Source organism: Arvicanthis niloticus, chromosome 9 (assembly GCF_011762505.2).
Source record: "Arvicanthis niloticus isolate mArvNil1 chromosome 9, mArvNil1.pat.X, whole genome shotgun sequence".
Taxonomy (NCBI): Eukaryota; Metazoa; Chordata; class Mammalia; order Rodentia; family Muridae; genus Arvicanthis; species Arvicanthis niloticus.
This window is the reverse complement of record NC_047666.1, coordinates 40,478,937-40,485,484: the sequence shown is the minus strand read 5'-3', so window position 1 is coordinate 40,485,484 and position 6,548 is coordinate 40,478,937. Positions and strand designations below refer to the sequence as shown.

Genomic DNA, 6,548 nt, shown 5'->3' with positions numbered 1-6,548 from the left:
TCAAACTGGGATATTTTAGTTCATGACTGACTAGTTCTATTGCTTTTGGTCCTATGGCTGCACATTATGGTGGGTCTGTATGTTAGAGTAAGCCTTTTACCTCCTGACTAGAACAAAATCCAAGAAGAAAAGAAGAAAAGAAAAAAAAAAAAACACCCCTATAACCAGAAGACCTCTCACTAGGTCCCACTTCATAAATGCTTCACCACATTCCAACACCCATCTGGGGAATTTTAACCCTTCCACACAGGAGCCATTGGGTGTCACTTATGAAAACCAGAGGAGTGACTTCATCCTGGTTTAGACACTCCTCATCATCTTCCTGACTCATTTCTTTAACATTTAATTAAGGAACTCTTAGCATAGCAGGACTGAGTGCAGGGTTATAGGCATTCACATGTCCCCATGGGAAAGAGACCTCATACAAACACATGTATCAATTATTCTTGCATGCCCAATAAAAATGCTATATAGGTTGGTGGGTGTAACATGGCTCAGAGGTTCAATTGTTGGAAGTGTGCGGTGGCTTGAATAAGAATGGCTGCCACAGGCTCCTATACTTGAATGCTTAGTCATCAGAGAGTGGCACTATTTGAGAAGGATTGGGAGGCGTGGCTTGCTGGAGAAGATGTGGCCTTATTAGGGGAAGTGGGTCACTGAGGGTGGACTTTGAGAGTTCAAACGCCCCTAGACCCATTCCCCCACCTCCTTCCGACTTTAGATCAGGATGCAGCTCTCAGCTACTGCTCCAGTACCAGGCCTGCTGTGTGCTGCATGCTCCCTACCATGATGATAGCAAACTAAACCTCTAAAACTGTAAGCAAGCTCCCAGTTAAATGCTTTCTTTTGTAAGAGTTGCCTTGGTCATGGTGTCTCTTCACAGCAATGGAACACTGACTAAATTAACATGCAATCTCTATTTCATCCTTAGAAGACCTGGAAGCTGAACTTCTGGTTAGGCCAAGGAGGTTCCTATAGGACCTGGAGAATCCCACTCATACTATCTCTAAACTTCAGATGAAACACAGAAGGAAACATAAGAACAATGGACTGGCCATGCTGCAACAGCAGACATGGATGCTCCAAACTGGGGAGAAAAGAAAGGAAGACCATTTGCTACCTGTCTCTATGGCTTAAAGCCCAAAGGCAGCCTCACGTCAGCCACACAGAAGAAATGAAGGCATTCATCACTCTGGGGGGGGGGGGGAAGTGCAGAAAAAATAAAAACTGAATGTAACCTGTTTCTACCCTCAGACTGTTTAATTACATCTTTTCAAACTATAAAAACAATAAATGCTACTATTTTTTAAAAAAATCAAAAATCATTTTCATTACAAAAAAAGGATAGCAATTTATTTTTAATGTGTATATATTTATCCTTTGATTAAAAAAAAATATCAGAAGCCTACAGAAACAGGATTCTTAAGAATCATCTGATGGTTTTCAATTTTTCTATGTTTTGAAAATTTTTTTTTGAATAATCTCTATACCCATAGATTAGAGCAGCTCTCAGGCCTCACCAGAGAAGATTCTTTGTGCGGTGGATGATGGTTGGTTAACACAGAGACTCACAACTGGTCAAAGTGCAGAGAGTGAGTGTCTGTGGATTACTCAGCCATAAAAGGGGACATCGGTATCACGCCTTGTCCCTGCAGGGCTCAGGAAGAGATGGACAAAAGGCTGAAAAAGCCAGAGGAAAACCAAAGAAACACATGGTTCAAAAAGCATTGTTCTGGATATGAAGCCCACTGCACCCAGGGACTCAACTTGGCAGCTGCCTTTGCCTGCTCAAGATCAAGCCAGTCATGGAGGGGGAGGGGCTCAGGAGTCCCCACTCCCAGCTAAGGGAGTGGGAAAGAGAGTGAGTTCTCTTTAAGATCATGACCATGCTCCAGTGAAAAGATAACACCACATGGATGAGAATTTACACAGCACAAACTGGACTCCATAGTCATTTTTTTTGAATGACACTAAGTTTAAAGTTGCAGAGGAGGGGATGTCTCTGGGAAGAGTGGGGGAGAGGGACAGGGGTTAAATGTGATCAAAATGTGTAGTATGAAGTTCTCAGGAATAAAATATTGTTATTTTGAACAACTAAACTAATATTATGGATAATACTATGTATATATGAATATACAATACAGTCCTTTTTTTACATTAAAAAAATGGCATTGTTTTATTTCCTCTAGCAGGCATGGGCTGCATGTTGTGGTAGGTGTGGTGGGCTCAATGCAGGAATGGATGGGGGATGATGATGACTTGGTGGCTGGAAGGGAATAGAAAGGGTTAGATATGCTTCTAGGAAGTCCCGAGGAAGGGCTCACGGCATGCTATAGCTAAGCCACCAATAAGGTTGAGAAACTCTTGGAAATCTAGCTGCTCATCACAGTTGAGGTCCAGCTCCTTCATCATTCGGTCAAGGACACTGGGTCCTTCTGGTTCTTCGTGAAGTCAGCCAGCTCCGTGTTCATGAAGGAAAGAAACTCAGTTCTGGAGAGTTGACAGCGGTTTCTATCCTTCCCACTGTACTTTTGGAAAACAGCAATCAGGGATTCGATGCATGTCTCAGTGTCTGTAGGCATTTTTGCCAAGTTGAGGAGCGAGGTCCCACTGCAACTGTGGCTAATGGTGACTGGGACAGGAGTATACAATACAGTCTTAAATGTAGCTTGATGCATGTAGCAAAAGATGGCTAGAACACTGTGCCCTGAGACAGGTGCATGCATTGAATTCCTGTTCTTTGGTTCAGTCTGGCAGGCCTCTTCCTGAATTATGGTCCATGATGTTTCTTCCTACTTTGTGGGGAAAGAGACTATATAAGCTGATAGCTAAAGAATGACCTTGGAGCTAAGGACCCAGCCTGGACTCCCAGATGCACCACTCACTGTACTGAGTCTCCATGTGCTTGACACACAGGGTGGAATTTACAGTGGGTCCTGGTCTTAGGGTTGTCATTTGGATCAGGAGAATTAATTTTTCTAAAGTGCTTAGAGCAGCAATGGTACTTGGTATTATTTAATAATGTTTACTACATAAAAACTACACGGGAATTATCCTGAGGAAACAATCAAGTGAAAATATTCACTGAAACCTCTTAATAGGAAAAAAAAAGAAAGAAAGAAAGAAAATAAAAAAAAAAAAAGAAAAGACATTGCAAACAAGGGGTTAAGTCAAATTTCAGGTTCAGAAATCAGACTGCTCGGGTTCACATCCTAGCCCAGTCACTGACAAGCTGGATGGTCAAATGCCTTTATTCCTCTGTGCCTCCATTTTCTCATCTGTAAAATGGAGCAAATGATAATATCAACTGCATAGTTTTTTAAAGCCCTGTAAAGCTCTCAGACAGCATCTAGAATAAAGGATGGTCTGTAATTAAATGTGCACTCTTACAGCAGGATGTTGCTATAGTGATGGTTCATCTATGTACAAATAGAAGTCAGCTGAGGGGGTAGGAAGATGGCTCTGTGGGTAAAAGCAAGAGGACCTGAGTTCAAATCCTCAGCATCTGTACAAAAAGCCAGATGTGGCTCCCCAGCACTGGGAGATAGAGACAAGCAGATCCTAAGAGCTCACTAACCAGCCAGTCCAGCCTGAAAAGGCAAGCTACCAAGTTAACAAGAGATCCTATCTCAGGGCAATAAAGCTAAAAGTGATTGAGGAAAACATCAATCTGGTCTCTGCATGTGTGCATGAGTATATGCACCTGTATACTCACATACATGCAACACACACACACACACCCCAAGTGGTATACACCTGTAATCTCAGCACCCAGAAAACTGAGGTAGGAAAACAGGAGGGCTTAGAAGCACCTACATAGCAAGTTCAAGCCCATGCTCTGGCATATATCAAGACCCTGACTCAAAAAAAAAAAAAAAAAAAAAAAACCTTGACTCATCAAAAGAAAAAAATAAGTAAATAAGTAAGTAAGTGAATAAGTAAGCAAACAAATAAATGAACATTAAGATATATAACAGCAAGTATGCTGTGTATGTTTGAGCAGTGTGCGCCTTGCAGAAAGCTAAGGGGCCAAATGGAAGCCACAAGTTCCAGGAAGAAGATGTCTCTCTGTACTTCACACAACAGCATAATGCAGGGGCCAGCTGGCTCCCTGAATTCCTTAGGATTCTGTTCTGGTGGAATTAAATAGGTAGCTGGGTGTGTGGTGGTTTTGTTGTATTTTTGTTTTTTGAGACAGGGTCTAGTATGTAGCCTTGGTTATGTAGAACAGGTTAACCTTGAAATCATGTGGATTCCCCTGCTTCAGCACCACACTCCGGCAGCCCGATGGGCATGAGTGCACACTTATGTGAGTACAGATCATGGGCCTGAGCTGCTCTTGTTCTCTGTCAGAGAAAACAATGCTCTTCTACCCTTCCCAACGAGCCTTCTCATAACTGTCAATGAAGTTGTGCTATGCAATATAGACAGGACTGACCAGTGGCTTGGAAAGCAAATCGTGACACAGTATTAGATAGGCAGCACCCACTGATACATGCGAATACAAGCAAGAGTCTTTGGTAGAAGCCGGGTCTTGAACATATAAGGCAAACCATCTCTGTACCAAACATTGGATGTTGTTTCTGTGTCTGTCTGTGTTCATAATAATCTTCCTAAAGTTTTAAATGTCCATAACTTGAAGAGGCAACACACCCAGTGCCTATTCCTTGGTGGTAATACTGTAAGTCTTTGTTTTCTTTTTAAATATTTTCTATAATGAATACATATAACTTTACACTCAGAAACTGTAGGCTACTCATTGTTCATCCACATCCTCGGTTGTACTTTATTTTATTTTATTTTAAAAATAGGCTGGTAAAATATCACATTTATTGAAACAGTTTACAAGTGAAAGTTTTACACACCCTCTGCCTTCTCCCTCACCCAAACCGACACAAGACAGTGAAAGATTTATGTGCAGCAAGCAACTCAATTTTACCAGGTAGTCAGATACGTGCCCCTGGCACAATGATCGAAATAAGCTTCTGCCATGGTAGCAAGCTTAGAGAACCACATTTCCAAGTTCCAGTTACGTTGTCAGTGTCCCTCAGGACTGTCCAGGGAGGCCACTGTCTAACTTACAGATTATCTGTGCCCCTCACATTCCCAGCTGGGATGCACTCAAATATTTTCATAGCTAGACTGGAACAGTCATACATGCGTGTGACGCACACATGCGCGCGCGCGCGCGCGCGCGCACACACACACACACACACACACACACACACACACACACACACACACGCTACTGCAATACAAACCAGATATTAAATACAGACCATACCCTCCAGACTGTCAGCCTGAGGAATGATTAGGGGAAGCGCAGCGTCCCACAATCTCCAACGTGTTAAAATAATTTAATTGGGTATTTCATGGCACATTTTGCATTATTATGACTCCCTTTGGAGGCAACAAATGATTTGCTTCAGTAATATAGAGTCCCAAGTAGTGGCATTATGTGATTAACTAAGTGGAAACATCGCCCATTAAATTCAGCTCAGTCATGCTTACATCCATCTTATTTCTTTCTTTATAATTTAAATTTTTCCTGCCCATACACATATTCACCTGAGACCATTTTTAAGTCATCTGTTTATGAGACTTTCTCCTCTTGCTCTTTATCCAATTACTGCTGACTTTCAAGTTTCAGAACTGCAATTTAGTTCTCCTTTGTTAAGTGAATTGACCGTTAGGTTCTATATGTCACAGGAAGGCCGTACTCAATTTCCATATTTACAGTGGCTCTCCAAAACGTTTCAAAAGGCTTGTTTTGTGGGCCTCATAGCAATTCGGGTTTATTAGACTTGAGCACTTGATTGGAACTCGCATAGCTATTAACCAGCGGTCTATCTCAGTGAGCCTCTCTGCTTATTAAGTTCAACTGTGTATCAGAGGGCAGTGGAAAACGACTTGAAAATTCTAGAACAAAGCTTCTTTACCTTACTGAGCCATTACCCCACTGCAGGATATAAGAAAAGGGACCTATCATGACTGCACTCTGGAAGACCCAGCAAGCAGCTGAAAGAGTCAGATGCAGACATTTGCACCCAATCAATGGACAGAAGCTGATGACCCCTGTGGTTGTATTAGAGAAAGGCTGGAAGAAGCTGAGGAGGAGGGTGACCCTGTAGGAGAAGCAGCAGTCTCAATTAACCTGGACCCCCGAGATCTCTCAAACACTGGACCACCAACCAAGCAGCATACACCAGCTATATGAGGCCCCCAACACATATAGAGCAGAGGACTGCCCGGCCTGGGTTCAGTCAGAAAAGATGCACCTAACCCTCAAGAGACTGGAGACTCCAGGGAGTTTAGAGGTCTGATTGGGTTGGGGTGGGTGGTGGGGACATGCTCATGGAGACAGGTGGTGAGGAGGAGGTATGGGATGTGGAACAGTTGGGGGGTAGACCAGGGTGGAGGAACAAATAAAATCTGGGGTGTAAATAAATAAATAAAAGACAAAAAGTAAAGGTATAGGTTCTCTCCACAAAGCAAGTATAGAGTTTTTAAAAGTTTTATTCTTGCATATACATATCCTACCTAGCAAT

General features: G+C 42.5%; 1 pseudogene; it reads right to left on the bottom strand.

Moving 5' to 3' along the window:
• Positions 1-2,298: 2,298 nt before the first annotated feature.
• On the bottom strand, positions 2,299-2,582 carry LOC117715565 (protein S100-A11 pseudogene; annotated as a pseudogene).
• Between the last annotated feature and the right edge of the window lie 3,966 nt (positions 2,583-6,548).